General features: G+C 45.6%; 1 protein-coding gene across 1 annotated transcript in view; it reads left to right on the top strand.

Moving 5' to 3' along the window:
- The first annotated feature begins 425 nt into the window (after positions 1–425).
- COL6A2 (collagen type VI alpha 2 chain) overlaps positions 426–17,448 on the top strand; it is a 34,373-nt gene continuing 17,350 nt past the window's right edge. Inside the window, exon 1 of the mRNA XM_040264702.1 lies at positions 426–431. The gene's annotated coding sequence lies outside the window, so the exon portion shown is untranslated. The remainder of the gene's footprint in view (positions 432–17,448) is intronic.

Here is a 17,448-nt window from a genome sequence, read left to right as displayed (position 1 = left end):
GCTCTGACAAGGGGAGGCTCCTTAGGCTCAAGGATCATAGAGGCTGAATAAAGCCACAGCAGGAGGTCCTTCCAGGGGGTGTCTGGTTTCACTGCTGTGGTCTGAAATCTGTCCCACAACTTGCAGACCCCCCCACCCCCACAGCCAAGGTGGGCTGGACACAGCAGGTAACCCTGAGGGTCAGTCCCATGAATCTCCACGGAATCGCCAGGCCCTACAATGCCTGCACTTCTGAAATTCAGGGATTCAATGATTCAGCAGCCATTTGTGCTAAAGCCGGGCATGGCCCTGCAGGCGGAGGGCTCAGGAGACCACCCTCACCTCCAAGGCTGAGGTTCTCTTTCCAGAAAGGTTATCTCCACTCTCAGACCTGTTTCCTTGGCAGCAAGGGCAGAAGGGCATGGGCAGCGGGTGTCAGAAGCTGCACAGAGGTAGTGCCTGGTGGGGAGCTCCCCCTCAAGAAGTAGGAAGCTGCTGAGTGACTGACGATGTCATGAATGCCTGGACAGGCAAACAGAGCAGCAAGCACAGCTGGCCTTGAGCTGATGGCTCCTTCCATCAGGGAGGAAGCGGGGGACGCAGCGTCCCAGGAGGCTGCAAGTGCCCAGCACCCCTGACGACGGGCCCCCCAGGGCAGGGAGCTGCAAGGCCGGGCTGCTCCCTATGCTCGGGGGTCAGGAAGCATTTCTCTAAAGGTGAAGTATCGTCCACAGACACACAACCTTGCTCCAGAGCCCAGGGCCTGCCCACAGCCCAAGGGGCACCTGCCCACTGACACCTCTAACACCGCAGGTGCAAGTGTAGGGCTAATGGCCCAGGCCTGCTGCACAGACATTCCTACTCCCTGACGCCCTCAATTTCTGCCTTATTGACTATACCAAAGCCTCTGACTATATGGATCAGAATAAACTGTGGAAAATGTTGAAAGAGATGGGAATACCAGACCACCTGACCTGCCTCTTGAGAAACCTGTACGCAGGTCAGGAAGCAACAGTTAGAACTGGACATAGAACAACAGACTGGTTCCAAATAGGAAAAGAAGTACGTCAAGGCTGTATATTGTCAACCTGCTTATTTAACTTATATGCAGAGTACATCATGAGAAACGCTGGGCCGGAAGAAGCACAAGCTGGAATCAAGATTGCTGGGAGAAATATCAATAACCTCAGATATGCAGATGACACCACCCTTATGGCAGAAAGTGAAGAGGAACAAAGAGCCTGAAGAGAACTGAAGAGCCTCTTGATGAAAGTGAAAGAGGAGAGTGAAAAAAGTTGGCTTAAATCTCAACATTCAGAAAACTAAGATCATGGCATCCAGTCCCATCACTTCATGGCAAATAGAGGCGGAAACAGTGGAAACAGTGGCTGACTTTATTTGGGGGGGCTTCAAAATCACTGCAGATGGTGATTGCAGGCATGAAGTTAAAAGACGCTTACTCCTTGGAAGGAAAGTTATGACCAAACTAGACAGCTTATTAAAAAGCAGAGACATGACTTTGCGAACAAAGGTCCGTCTAGTCAAGGCTATGGTTTTTCCAGTAGTCATGCATGGATCTGAGAGTTGGACTATAAAGAAAGCTGAGTGCCAAAGAATTGATGCTTTTGAAGTGTGGTGTTGGAGAAGACTCTTGAGAGTCCCTTGGACTGCAAGGAGATCCAACCAGTCCATCCTAAAGGAGATCAGTCCTGGGTGTTCATTGGAAGGACTGATGTTGAAGCTGAAACTCCAATACTTTGGCCACCTGATGCGAAGAGCTGACTCACTGGAAAAGACCCTGATGCTGGGAGGGATTGGGGGCAGGAGGAGAATGGGATGACAGAGGATGAGATGGCTGGATGGCATCATCGACTCAATGGGCATGGGTTTGGGTGGACTCTGAGAGTTGGTGATGGACAGGGAGGCCTGGCGTGCTGCGGTTCATGGGGTCGCAAAGAGTCAGACACAACTGAGTGATTGAATTGAACTGACGCCCTCAAAGCTGCCCTCTGTCTGAGTCACCCAACACACGGGGTTGAGTGATACACCTAAGAGTGGAAGTTGCTGCCTCCAGAACCCAAGGGGCCTGACAGGCCCCTGCTTCTGCCTTGGGAGGGGACACAAGGCACAGCAACTTGTCCTTCACTTTGAGAACATCTGGGCATGCCCTGGCCACCAGCCCCTACAACTGGCATGAAGGGCAGCTCCCTGTACTTCACAGGGCTCCTCTTCCACCTCCAGGGCACACATGTATTAAGGCCCCCTGCCCACTAGCCTCCTGGCCCATTCTGACCGGTGTGGATGACCTCAGTGTGAGGGCCTGTCCTGTCCTGAGAGGATGTCCAGCATTAGGGCAGAGGGGAGAGTTGGCACCGCCCTGAGGCCAAACCATGAATGAGCAGTGTTGTGCCCCCATATGACTGCAAACTGTTTCTGAGCCTCTTTTGGTAACTGGCATGGGAAAGAATGTGATCATTGACCAACAGCTTCACTAACCCGAGACAAGGGTGTTACACCCGGCACAGCCTGGGGCCTGTCTGTTCCTCCCTCCACCTTCTACAAGGCAGGCTTCAGTGCTTCCCTCCTGCTCACCATGGGCCAGCACTTTCTCCAGGCCTCTGTGAGTCATCCCAGAACTGAGTCTGTCCTGTGACCTGAAGACTGCTGGGAGATTAAATCCTGCGTTCCAAGACGGTACCTCTGAGTCCAGCTTTCCTGCTTCTCTAATCTTCTGTCCTGGCTTCTGGGTAGTGTACGCGTGCTAAGTTGCTTCAGTCGTGTCCAGCTCTTTGTGACTCTGTGGACTGTGGCCCCCCAGGCTGCACTGTCTAAGGAATTCCCCAGGCAAGAATACTGGAATGGGTTGCCATTTCCTTCTCCCGACCCAGGGATCGGCCTGTGTCTCTTGCATCTCCTGCATTAGCAGACGAGTTCTTTCACCACTAGTGTCACCTGAGAAGCCCTTCCGGGTCAAGGACCCACAGATCCAGCCCAGGACTACAGTCAGCACCTGCAGGCTCCCTTGCCACTCCTCTGACACTTGGCCTCTTTCCTTCTGACCAGGCCTGCAAGTTCCCATCCAGGTTCAGCGTCTCAGCGTCACTCAGCCAGGGCCTGACAGTCACAGACCAGAATGGCCAAGCAGACACCTTCCGCTGCCTGGCCCGCTTCAAGGGTGCTGGTGAGGCGCCCTGTCCCTGAGCCAGGGACCTCACCCTCAGTCCCGTCTGCATCCCTCCTCCAGAAGGAGCATTGGTCCTAGGGAGTGGCAACCCCCACCACAGCCCTACCTGGGGCCCCTTCTCACTCTGCTCAGGCAGAGACATCACAGAGACCCCAGGACCCAGTCCCAAGAGTAGCTCTGGGGTTCTCACAGGGTAACGGGCTGCTAGTCCCCTAGGCCCTCCTCTCCACCCAGAGAGCCTGAGGCTCCCGCTATCCTGGCCACCCTTGCCCCTCCAGGCCAGCCCTTCACCTTTGGGTGGCGGGGACTCCAGTGCAAGACACACATTGTGATCCATGGGTCACAGAGCTGCGCGTCCCTGAGCAAAGAACGAGACTGCAGCCCGCCGGTTCTGAGCAACGGGGACTCAGGAAGGAGACTCCTGGCGGGAAGACTCTGCAGCCTCCCAGGGCCATTCCGCCGAGGGCCGAGTGAGTGGTGAGTAAGGTGCCCCAGGCCCGGTAGTAGACACTCCAGGTCGCGAGGAAATGGGGGAGTGTGCAGCAAGCAAGGAGGTGGGCAGGTGTCCAGCTGGAGCAGCATCCAAGAACAGGGAGGGGTCTTGACTTAGCAGGGACCGCAGAGGGGCCTCTCTTCCGCACCCCTGCCCCCTGGGGTCCCTTCCCGCCCCCCACCCGCACCCCTGTCCCTTTGGGTCGCCTCCCGGCCCCGCCCTGCCGCCATCCACGTGGCCGCAGCGCCGCCCGGTGGCCGCCGTCGGGCCGCGGAGGGGCGGGGGCGCGGAGCAGTGGCGCGGGACGCCGGGCGGGGGACGGGACGGGGCGGGGCGGGGGCGGGGTCTGGCGGCGGCCCTTCCCGCCGCCCCTCCCTCTGCCCACTCGGCGCCGTCTTGCGCGGTCAGGACCCGGAGCCTCTTCGCTCCGGACGAGTCCGACGAGGGCGTCCGAAGCACGGTCAGGTAAGGCCACTGGCAGCGCAGTGCCGCGCGGCGCGGGGACGCGGGGAGTTGGGTCTTGCCCGGTGGGGTCCGCCCCCGCCGCGGTGCTCCCACTTGCACCGCCGGCCTCGCCTGGAGCCCCCGGCTCCGCTCCTGGGGCGCCTCGCGCGGGGACCCTTCCGGCTGCCCCCTTCTCTCCTGGGTAGAGCCGGGTCCCCGTTCGGGGCGCCGTGCGGGGTCTCCTGGCGCCTGCCATCCATGCCCGGTCCCCCCATCTGCAGCCAGACCCCTGGCCGTTCCTGGGAGGTTCGGTCCTGTGTCTCGTGCCTGGGGACATCTCCAGAGTTTGAGGAGCCGAACCCACTCCCATGGGATGACCGCCCCCCCCAACACGAAACTGGGCACGAAGTGTCCAAGGGTGCTGGCCCCCTCCTCGGCTCAGCTGAGAGGGAGCGGTTGTCCCTCCTCCCCAGAAAGACTTGTCCCTAGAATGAGCTCCGAGGGGCCAGCTTCCCTGCAGTGGGCCTCAGGGGAGGAGGGGTCCCTGACATTCCGATGGAGAGCAGGGGAAGGGGGTCACAGTCACACCCCACCTACGCAGGAGCCAGCAGGAGCCCAGCCTGCCCCAGTCCTCTGAGGCTGGAGGTGTCCACTGAGCATCTGCCCCCCACCCGAGAGTCTGCTGAGGGAGACTGAGGGGAGCGGGCGGGGGGCGGGGGGGGGGGAGCGGGTGCTGACTATGCTGGGCGGCTCCCCGTATGGGCCGGCCCCACACCCGCCCCAGATCCTCTGGATCCTCCCCAGCAGAGCCGGGGACAGGGCCCAGCACCCACTAGGGCGGTGGGGGGAGGTCTGCCGCTGGGAATACCTGCTGATACCAGTAAGGACGACCGAAAACAGCAGGATGCCACCCCTATGTGCCTGCCATCCTGCCCAGGGCCCCCAAACCTCCTCCCCTGCACCTAGGGAGGAAGCTGACAGCTCCCACAGCCCTAGGCCACCCAGCTGTCCCCAAGGAAAGGCTCCTCACTTGCAGATTGACACCCAAAAAGGAGGCTTGAGGTCCACACATTTCCCTGGGTTTAGTTTCTAGTAAAGGAGCTCTGGCCTGGAGGCCCTCTTACAGCAGGGTTTATTCCCTGCCTGCCTGTCTGCCTCACCAGGGCCAGGAGGCCTGATGGGAATTTAGGGCTCCCAGGAAGGAGGGAAGTGGTCTGCCTCTTCCTGTCACTTGGTGGCAGGAGGAGGGGTGGGGGGAGGGCCTGGGCCCCTGGGGCATAGGTGACTGGGGGGGCTAGATGCAAGGGGCAGAGATGTGTCCATTCGGCCAGATGTGGGTCTCAATGGACCTCTGAAATACTCTGGCCACTGCAAAGCTGCCACCCTGGGCTGATGAAAGTGACCTGGGGGCAGGGCTGTGAAGACCACAGCAGGTTGGGGGCAGTTGTTGGGCCCATCCAAGGTGGAAGCCACAGGCAAGGCAACATATAGGAGACCAGGCTCCGGCTGCTGGGTCACCTGGTCGGGCAGGGCACATTCACAGCCAGTGGACTCTGCGTCACCAGACAGCACGGGTGGCTCTGTGGTGCAGTGGACCTGCCTGAGGTCCCTCAGGTCAGTCGAGCTCCCTGGAATGGGCCAGTGCCTGGGAGAAGGAGCAGGACCCAGGGGTCTTCCCAGGCCTCAGCAGAGGGTGTGGGCCGAGCCTGCCCTCCTCTCATCTATAGGACAGGGTCTCCAGGTACAGAGTGGAGGGAGACCATGTTTGCTGCCATGAATGCTTTATGATACCTGGAAAACTTGGCTCTCATGATTATTTTAAGAAAAACCCAAATAGTTTGATTCTTTTATTTTAAACCCCACCTCACGTTCCACTGGATTGGTCCCTCCTATGACTCCTTTCAAACATTTGTGCAGAGCCAAGGGACCCTGGTGTGGGGCACATCTGCAGAGAAGTGGGGCTCATGGGATTCTGCTCACTGAACAGGACCTGGAGGCCAGCCCCTACCCTGAGTACTCGTTGGGGTTGGGCCAGATCACAAAGCAACAGTGCAGTTAATGCAAATGGAATTGTTTTCTTAATTTACCTTTTGTGTTGTTCATTGTTGGTGTATAGAAATGCAAATGATTTTTGTGTATTGACTTTGTATCCTGCTTCTTAGATTAATTCATCTATTTAACAGTTTCTTTCTGTGGACTCTTCAGGATTTTGTACATGGAAGATCATATCATCTGTAACCAGAGATAATTTTACGTCTTTTATTTCTCTTTCTTGCCTCATTGTTCTGGCTAAGACTTCCAAAACTATGTTGAATAGAAGTGGTAAAAATGGGCATCTTGTTTTGTTCCTGACCTTAAAAAGCTTCTAGTTTCTCACGATTGAGTTTGATATTTGCTGTGGGACTTTCATAAATGGCTTTTATTATGCTGAGATAGTTTCCATCTAGTCCTACTTTGTTGAGTTTTTGAATTGTGAAAGGATATTGAATTTGATCAAAAGAGTTTTCTGCATCAATTGAGATGCTCATGTGGGTTTTTCCTTCATTCTGTTAATGTCGTGTGTTACATTAATTGATTTTAATATGTTGAACCATCTTTGCATTCCGGGAATAAATCTCACTTGATCATGATGTCTAACCCTTTTTCTATCCTGTTGAATTCTGTTTCCTAATATTTTGTTGAGGATTTTAGGCTGTAATTTTCTTTTCTTGTAGTGTCTATCTGATTTTGCTATCAGGGGTAATATTGTTCAGTTGCTAAGTTGTGTCCAACTCTTTGTGACCCCTTGGACTGCAGCACACCAGGCTTCCTTGTCCTTCACTGTCTCCCAGAGTTTGCTCAAATTCATATTCTATGAGTCAATGATGCCATCTGTAATGCTGACTTCATAGAATGAGTTTGGAGGTATTCCCTCTTCTTCAATTTTTTTTGGATAAGTTTGAGAAATATTGATATTAGCTCCACTTTAAATGCTGCATCAGTTCAGTTCAGTTCAGTCACTCAGTCGGGTCTGACTCTTTGCGACCCCATGAATCGCAGCACGCCATGCCTCCCTGTCCAACACGAACTCCCGGAGTTTACCCAAACTCATGTTCAAGTTGGTGATGCCATCCAGCCTTCTCATCCTCTGTCATCCCCTTCTCCTCCTGCCCCCAGTCCCTCCCAGCATCAGAGCCTTTTCCAATGAGTCAACTCTTTGCATGAGGTGGCCAAAGTACTGGAGTTTCAGCTTTAGCATCAGTCCTTCTAATGAACACCCAGGACTGATCTCCTTTAGGATGGACTGGTTGGATCTCCTTGCAGTCCAAGGGACTCTCAAGAGCCTTCTCCAACACCACAGTTCAAAAGCATCAATTCTTCAGCACTCAGCTTCTTCACAGTCCAGCTCTCACATCCATACATGACCACTGAAAAAACCATAGCCTTGACTAGACAGACCTTTGTTGGCAAAGTAATGTCTCTGCTTTTGAATACGCTGTCTAGGTTGGTCACAACTTTCCTTCCAAGGAGTAAGCACCTTGTAATTTCATGACTGCAATCAAGCCATCAGGTCCAGGGCTTTTCTTTGTCAGATCTTCAATTACTGATTCAAACTCCTTACTAATAATACTCAGATTTTTCTTCATGATTTTCTCTTTATAGGTTTGTGTTTCTAAGAATTTGTCCATTTCATCTAGGTTATCTAATTTGTTGATGTGCAACTGATTATAGTACTCTCTTATAATTCTTCTTATTTCTGTAGAATAAGTAGTAATTTCACACTTTCATTTATGATTTTAGTGATTTGAGTATTCTCTCTTTTTTTCTTAGTCCATCTAGCTAAAGGTTTGTCAGCATTGTTGAACTTTTTGAAGAATCAACTTTTGGTTTCATTGATTTTTTCTTTTGTTTGTCTATTGTCCATTTCATTTATCTCTGCTCTAATGTTTATTATTTCACACCTTCTGCTAGATGTATGTTTAGTTTGTTTTTTTTCCTAGTTCCTTAAATTGTAAAGTTAGGTTATTGATTTGAGATCTTTCTTGTTTTATGTAAACACTTATAGCTGTAAATTCTCTCCTTCATACTGCTTTTCCTGTGTTTCATGTATTTAGTATGTCTTGTTTTCATTTTTATCAGTCTGTGAGTATTTTCTGATTTCCCTAGTGATTATTCTTTAATCTTTTGGTTGTTTAAGAGTGAGTTGTTTAATCCCACAATTCTGTGAATTTACAATTCTGTGAATTTTCTAGTTTTCCTTCTGTTGTTGACTTCTAAAGTCATCCCATTGTGATCAGAGAAGATACTTTTCATGATATGTTCTTTTTAAATCTTTTGAGGCTTCCTTTGTCGTTACACTTTTCCCTATCATTGCAAGCCTTAGCCTCTCTGGTTGAGTTGACTTCCAGGGGAGTTAAAAGACTGCCACCTCCCCCACCCTTTTATTTTTCTCTTTTTCTCATTTTGGAAGTCAGACATCGAAGACTATAACATTGGAAAGCAATTGCATATACAGGGGAAATTAGACTGGCACTGCACATATCTAGGGGAAAGTACAGGCTCAGGAAGGATATAAGAAGACCTTACCTTTACTCCTCAGGGCTTCCCAAGTCCTAAGTGGTCAAGAACCTGACTGCCAATGCAGGAGACATAAGAGATGCAGGTTTGATCCCTGAGTCAAGAAGATCCTCTGGAGAAGGAAATGTCAACCCACTCCAGTATTCTTGCCTGGAGAATTCCATGGGCAGAGTAGCCTGGTGAGCTACAGTCCATGGGGTCACAAAGAGTCAGACACAACTGAAGTGACATAGCATGTACACACCCACCTTTACTGTTCAGGCTGATCCTTGGCACAGAGACAGCCTACAACATAAATAAAACAAAAACAATCAAAAATAGCAAACCCTAGGGAAGGAGAAGAATCTGATTTCCAGAGTTACCATATTAGATTCAAATGTCTAGTTTTTAACAAGACTCAAAAGGCAAGTAAATGAACAGGAAAATATGGCCCATTCAATGGAAAAAATGTAAACCAACCAAAACCATCCCTGAGAAAGACCTGATGGTGAATCTACTAGACAAAGACTACTTTAACACAACTATCTTAAAGATGCTCAAGGAGCTAAAGAAGATGTGAAGAAAGTAAAAAAGAATGTATTAATAAAATAGAAATATCAATAAATAGAAAACCTGGTAGAATCAAAAAAGACTTAATAAAGCAGAAGAGCACAATGATTTTATTTATTAGAGGGCTTCAAATGCCAATTTGAGCAAAGAAAGGATCAGTGATGTTAAAGATAAGACAATGGAAATTATGAGTCTGAGGAGCATAAAGAAAAAAAAGATTAAAGAAAAGTGAATAGAACCTAAAGGACCTGCATACAGTTTTGGGAGTCACAGAAGGAGAAGAGAGAGAAAAGGGCAGATGAAACATTTGAAGAAACTTCCCAAATTTGATGAATGACATGAATATAAACATCAAGACAAATAAGATGAACTTAAAGAGACTCACACATTACACATTATAATCAAACTGTCAAAAGACAAAAACAAAGAGAAAAATGTTATATTAGCAAGAAAGAAGTGGCTCATCAGATCCAAAGGAACTTCAATAACATTACCAGAAGATGTCTCATCAGAAACTCTGGAAACTAGAGGCAGTGGGTTAATATATTCAAAATGCTAAAAGAGAAAAATCTGTCACCCAAAAATTCTATATCCAGCAAAACTGTCCCCCAAAATTGAGGGCAAACTTTAAAAATTCCCAGATAAATAAAAGCTGAAGGAGTTCATTACTAGATCTGCCCTATAAGAAATGCTCAAGAGAGTCCTGCAGGTGAAATGAAAGGACAGTAGACAGTAACTTGAAGTCATATGAAGATATAAAGACCTCAGTAAAGGTAAATACATGAGCAATTTTATAAAGCTGTTATTATAACAGTAATTATTATAACAATGGCATATAACTCACTTATTTTCTACATGATTTGAGAGACTAATACATGTTTTAAAAAAACAATAATTAATCTAATGTATACCCAGGAGTGGAATTGCTGGGTCATGTGGTAGCTCTATAGTTCTTTTGAGAAGCCTCCATACTGTTTTCCACAGTGGATGCACCAACTGATTACACAGTGGAATCCACCAGTTCCCTTCAAAAGTGCATGAGGGTTTCCTTTTCTTCACATCCTCATCAACAGTTGTTATTTGTATTCTCTCTGATGATAACCATTCTGACACGTGTGAGGTGATATCTTATTGTGATTTTGATTAGCAACTCCCTGATGATTAGCAGTATTGAGAATTTTTTCCTGTACCTGTTGGCCACCTGCCTTTCCACTTTGAAAAAAATATCTATTCAGTTTTCCTGCCCATTTTTTAATTGGGTTATTTCTGTTTTTGATGTTGAATTGTACGAGCTGTTTATATATGTTGGATCAGTTCAGTTCAGTTCAGTTCAGTCGCTCAGTCGTGTCCGACTCTTTGCGACCCCATGAATTGCAGCACGCCAGGCCTCCCTGTCCATCACCAACTCCCGGAGTTCACTCAGACTCACGTCCATCGAGTCAGTGATGCCATCCAGCCATCTCATGCTCTGTCATCCCCTTCTCCTCCTGCCCCAATCCCTCCCAGCATCAAAGTCTTTTCCAATGAGTCAAGTCTTTGCATGAGGTGGCCAAAGTACTGGAGTTTCAGCTTTAGCATTTCAGCTTTAGCATTTAGGATTTCCAAAGAAATCCCAGGGCTGATCTCCTTCAGAATGGACTGGTTGGATCTCCGTTGGATAGTAACCCCTTATTTGGAGAAGGAAATAGCAACCCACTCCAGTATTCTTGCCTGGGAAATCCCATGGACAGAGGATCCTGGCAGGCTACAGTTCATGGGGTCACAAAGAGTTGGACACAACTGAGTAACTAACACACACACACAACTCATTACTGGTCGTATCATTTGCAAATATCTTTTCTCATTCAGCAGGTTGTCTTTTCATTTTGTCAGTGGTTTCCTCTGCTGTGCAAAAGCTTTTATGTGTAATTAGATTTCATTTGTTTAATTCTTGTTTTATTTCCTTTGTTTTTGGAGACAGAGGGAAAAAAATAGTGCTGTGATTTATGTCAGAGTGTTTTGCCCTTGTTTCCTTTGGGAATTTTATGATATCTAGTCTACATTTAGGTCTTCAATCCATTTTGAGTTTATTTTTATATATAGTGTTACAGAATGTTCTAATTTCCTCTTTTACATTTAGCTGTCCAGTTTTCCCAGCACCAATTATTGAAGAGACTGTCTTTTCTTCATTGTATATTCTTGCCTCCTTTGTCATAGATTAATGACCATAAGTGCACAGGTTTATGCACTGGGCTCTCTCTTCTTTCCTGTTGATCTATATGTCTGTTTTTGTGCCAGTACTATATTTTTTTGATTACTGTATCTTTGTGGTATAGTCTCCAGCTCTGTTCTTCTTGAAACTGGTATTATTGTAACTTTAGTTTGTAACTCCACATTTTGTTTTCTACATAATTTAAGGGACCAATGCATTAAAAATAATATTTGCTTGTGTTTTTGGAGCAGTTTTTTGTGTGTATGTTGTTTAACTTAAACTGGCTTCCCAGGTGGCACAGTGGTAAAGAATCTGCCTGATAATGCAGGAGACACAAGAGGCACAAGTTCTGTCCCTAGGTGGGAAAGATCCCCTGGAGTAGGAAATGGCAACCCACTCCAATATTCTTGCCTGGAAAATTCCATGGATGGAGCAACCTGGGGGGCTACCAGACTATGGGGTCACAAAGAGTCGGACATGACTGGGCAGGCAGCACAAAGTTAAACTGGCATAAATTCCAATTATATTGTTATAATTTTATAATGTTAAGTTAATCCCATGGTAACCATAAAGAAAGTACCTAAAAACACAAGAAGAAATGAGGAAGGGATGTAAATGTTTAACTACAACAATCAGCTACACAGAGAGGAAGACAGTAATGCAGAAAATGAGGAACAAAAAACTATAAGGTATATAGAAAACAAATAGCAAAACTACAGAAGTAATTCTCTCCTTATCAATAGTTATTTGAATTGTAAATGGATTATACTGTCCAAGCAAAAGACAGATACTGGATGAATGAACTTTAAAAAACACCATCCAGCTAAATACTATCTACAAGAGATTCACTTTAGATCCAAAGACACAAATGAGTTGAAAGTGAAAGGATGGAAAATGCTATTCCATGCAAATAGGAACCAAAAGAGAGCAGGGGCAGCTATACCAACACCAGGTAGAGTGAACTTTAAATCAAAAAGAGTTATAAGAGACAAAGAAGGATATTATATATTAATAAAAAGTTTAAGACAACAGAAAACAACATATTATAGTTGTAAATATATACACAATAGCAGGCTATCAAAATGTTTAAGCCTTAAAAATGTTAAATCTTGATCAAGCATTGGGAAGATGGTTGCCTGGCTCTTGGTCTGTTTCCACTCTGCCCATGTTGCTTTGTTGTAATAAAGGTGATATGTGAGAGCCCAGTTATCACGACTATGGACTCAAAACCATGCTGCCTGGATCTGGAGCTCAGCTACTAGCTGAGCACCTTGGTCAAGTTACCTATCTTGGTCTCAGTTTCCTCATCTGTGAAATGGAGGTTATATTGGCACTAATATCCAAGGGCTGATGTGAAGGTTAAAAATTTGCAGTGTACCATCTGGTGCAGAGTAATCATGGGCATTTCATGCCACTTCATCTTTTCTGTTTTCTTCAAAGACTTTTCAGTCCATGCTCTACACACAGTTATTTTCTCCTCCTGGATTTTATTTGGGTGCCCTGCATGAGGTAGGATTACTTTTAGTCATATTGTGAGCCCTTTTCCCAGCCTTCTTTCACTGCTCTGAAAACAGCCATCTCATCTTTTCAGTTCTCATATGGTTTTATGCCACTTGCTGTGTGGTCTTCTGGCCATTTCCAGCTCCAAAACAATAAATACTTCATTACTTTGATTGTATCCCATTATTGCACTTGATAGCATAAATTTTATCAACCTTCATTTTTTATTTTTCTCACCTACTCTTATTTACTCCTTCAGATGAACCTAGGATTTATTTTGTCAACAAATAATGGCAAAAAAGAAAATTTATTGGAAATTTTAGTCAAAATTACATTCAATTATAGATTTGGTTAGAAATAACTGATATTCTTAAGTATTGTATCTCTCATCTAAAATCAAGGTTTTTCTCCCCAACTGTGTTCTTTGGAATTTTTTTTAGTTTTTTCCATAAGTCATGCACATCCTTAAGTTCTTGTTAAGTTTATTCCTTGGATTTATTTTGGTTTTCTTGCTAGTGTAAATAGTATTTTTTCCATTACCTTTTCTAGTTGGTTGTTCCTGATAGAAGAAAACCTGTAGATTTTGTGTATTTTTCTTATAACTGCCTCATTGAAACCACTTTCTCTCTCCCCTAAACTTTGTTCTGTTTATCTTATTGAGTTTTCTAGGTAGATAGTACCATCTTTAATAAGGAGTTTCCGTCTCATCCTTTACACGATTTATACTTGCTTCTTTTTACTGGCTTATTGCATTGGCTTCCGATACAACGGTGAGTAATAGAGTGAGATCAACACTCTTTGTCTTTTTTAATTTTTGTACTCTAATGGTCATTCTTCAAGTGCAGGAGTTTTAAATCCAGAGTCAGTTCCATAGATGGGTCCACTGAAGTAATAAGGAACATGATTTCTGTATACGCGTAATCTGTGTATTTGTGTCAGGTAAAATTGTCCACATTCTTAAAGGAGTCTGTGACCCATGAAGACAAAAATGTCTATGTCAGTTTTGTGTAAAATTTGATTGTTGTTGTTCAGTTGCTAACTTGGGTCTGACTCTTCATGACCCACTGGAATGTAGCACACCAGGCTTCCCTGCCCTTCACTGTCTCGTGAAGTTTGCTCAAACTCATGTCCATTGAGTGGGTGATGCCATCCAACCATCTCATCCTCTGTTGTCTCCTTCTCCTCCTGCCTTCAGTCTTTCCCAGCATCAGGGTCTTTTCCAGTGAGTCATCTCTCTGCATCAAGTGGCCAAAGTATTGGACCTTCAGCATCAGTCCTTCCAATGAATATTCAGGGTTGATTTCCTTTAGGATTGACTGGTTTGATCTCCTTGCAGTCCCAGGGACTGTCAAGAATCTTCTCTAGCACCATAATTCAAAAACATCAATTCTTTGGCATTCAGCCTTCTTTATGGTCCAATTCTCACATCTGTACATGACTACTAGAGAAACCATATCTTTGACTAGATGGACTTTTGTCAGCAAAGTGATGTCTCTGCTTTTTAACACAGTGTTTAGGTTTGTCATAACTTTTCTTGATTTGAAATTTATACCCTTTTTGGTGTTAATCTAACTCCTAAATCTCTTATGGGGTTTTGCCTTGGCTGATTTTTTTAAATCATAAATGGATGTTTGGTGGCTTTAATAGAGCTGTTACATACATACCTTATTTTAATGTACTTCACATTATTGTACCTTGCAGATATTTTGGTTTTTACAAATCAGCAGCTTGTGGTAACCCTGCATTGAGCAAGTTTATCAGAGCCATTTCTTCAACTCTATTTGCTCACTTTGTGTCTCTGTCACATTTGGGGAGTTCTTGAAATATTTCAGACTTTTTCGTTATTACCTTGTTATGGTGATCTGTGATCAGCAGTCTTTAATATTACTAATACAACCCTCTGAAGGCTCAGATGATGATTAACATTTTTTATTGATAAAATATTTTTAATTAAGCTATGTATATTGTTTTTTAAGACATACACCATTTCACACAATAGACTACATTATAGTGTGAACATAACTTTTCTATGCACTAGAAAACCAAAAAACTCCCTAAATTCCCTTTATTATATTTGCTCTATTATGGTGGTCTGGAACCAAATCCACAATACCTCTCTATTGTTTGCAGAAACTCCTTGCAGAATATTTTTTAGGAATGGTGTGTAGGTGGCATAGACCTGAGCCCATTTACATCTGAGGTGCTTATCCGTTTTTTACTCTTTATTTGTTTTTAATTGAAGTATAGTTGATTCACAGTGTTGTGTTAATTTCTGCTGCACAGCAAAATGATTCAGATATACATGTATATGTTTTCTTTTATGTTCTTTTCCATTGTGACTTATCTGAGGATATCTAATATACTTCCTTATGCTATATAGCAGTTCCTTGCATTTTTATCCTTTCTAAATGTTAGTTTGCACATACTTACCCCAAACTCCCTGCCCATCCTCTCTCCCCCTTGGCAACCACACATCTGTTCTCTATGTCTATGAGACTGTTTCTACTTGGTAGATAAGTTAATTTATGCCATATTTTAGATTTCATATCATATCACTTATGTCATATGGTATTTATCTTTGTCTGACTTCGCTTCATTTGATTTCTCTAGTTACATTCATGTTCCTGCAAATGACGTTACTTTGTTCTTTTTTTGGCTGAGTAGCATTGTGGAGAAGGCAATGGCACTCCACTCCAGTACTCTTGTCTGGAAAATCCCATGGATGGAGGAGCCTGGTGGGCTGCAGTCCATGGGGTCGCTAAGAGTCGGATACGACTTAGCGACTTCACTTTCACTTTTCACTTTCATTCATTGGAGAAGGAAATGGCAACCCACTCCAGTGTTCTTGCCTGGAGAATCCCAGGGATGGGGGAGCCTGGTGGGCTGCCGTCTATGGTGTCGCACAAAGTTGGATATGACTGAAGCGACTTAGCAGCAGCATTCCATTGTGTGTATTAAATACGCACCGCCTCTTCTTTATCCACTCCTCCGTCAGTGGACATGCAGCTTGTTTCCATGTCCTGGCTGTTGTAAGTAGTGCTGCTATGGACATATGGATGCATGCATCTTTTTTAATTAGAGTTTTGTCTGGATATTTGCCCAGAATTGGGATTGCTGGATCATATGGGAATTCTATTTTTAGTTTTCTGAGATGTTTATTCTTGTATATGAAAGATAAGGTAGCTGGGTAGACATCCTTGGGTCATTTTATTTTCCTGTCAAAATTCTGAATTATTGTCTCATCTTCAGTCTACAGTGTTGTAGAAGAAGAGTTTGATGCCTCTATTAGTGATTTATTGCTGTATAATAAAGTATTCAAAAACAGTGATTTAAAACAATGTGCTAAGTCACTTGAGTCATGTCTGACTCTTTGTAACCCTATGGACTGTAGTCCGCCAGGCTCCTCTGTCCATGGGCTTCTCCAGGCAAGAATACTGGAGTGGGTTGCCATGCTTTCCTCCAGGGGAATCTTTCCGACCCAGGAATCTAAGGTACATCTCTTATGTCTCCTGCTTTGGCAGGCAGGTTCTTTACCACTAGCACCACCTGAGCATTTACTATCTCGTAATTTATTCAGGTTAGGAATTCAAGGGAGGCTTTGCTGGGTGCTTCCAGCTCAGGGTCCCTTGCAAGGTGCAGGCAGGATATTGGCTCTGCCATGGTCATCTGAAGTCTTGGCTGGGATGGAGGCTCTGCCTCCAAGATGGCTCACTCACCGCTGTCAGCTGGAGGCCTCATCACCTCCCCTCATGAGCTGCGGCAAAGGCTGTTGGCACATCTTCGTGTCATGACAGACGGCCTTCTCCTTGGCAAGCAGTTCGAGAGAGGACCAGGCAGAAGCCACCATGCCTTTTATGTCCCACGTGTGGAAGTCACACAACACACTCCAAGTTATTCTGTCGGCCACAGTGGTCAGTGATAATTTGGGGCTGAGAGGACTCCAAGGGGGGGATACCTTGGAGATTGCCTCCCATAGGGCAAAGTGATTTTTCCCTTTGGGTATTTCTGTATTTTGTTGTTGCTTTTGTGTTTTTCTACTGGGTAGATACTTTTAGAAGTTTTCATTACATTTGAGAATAATGTTTTCCACCAGTACACTTTATTCTGTGGGCCTCTGTTTAATTATGTGTGTTAATGCATAGTGTGTGTGGTGTATGATGTGTGAGTGTGTGGTGTGTGTGGTATATGTGTGTGTGTGGTGTGTGTATGATGTGTGGTATGATGTATGTGTGTGGTGCGTGTGGGGGTATGGAGTGTGTGTGTGGTATGTATACTGTGTGTGTGTGGTGTGTGGATGATGTGTGGTGTATGATGTGTGTGTTTGTGGAATGTGTGGTGTAGAGTGTGTGTGTGATATGTATGATGTGTGTGGTTTGTGTGTGATGTGTGTGTGAGATGTCCATGTATGTGGTGTGTGTGGTGTGGAGTGTGTGTGTGAGGTGTATAATGTGTGCATGGTGTGTGTATGATGTATGTGATGTGTGTGTGTGAGATGTCTGTGTGTGTGGTGTGGACTGCTTGTGTGACGTGTATAATGTGTGTGTGATATGT

The sequence above is a fragment of the Oryx dammah genome, unplaced genomic scaffold (genome assembly GCF_014754425.2).
Source record: "Oryx dammah isolate SB20612 unplaced genomic scaffold, SCBI_Odam_1.1 HiC_scaffold_2, whole genome shotgun sequence".
NCBI lineage: Eukaryota > Metazoa > Chordata > Mammalia > Artiodactyla > Bovidae > Oryx > Oryx dammah.
This window is presented reverse-complemented; position numbering and strand designations above follow the sequence as displayed.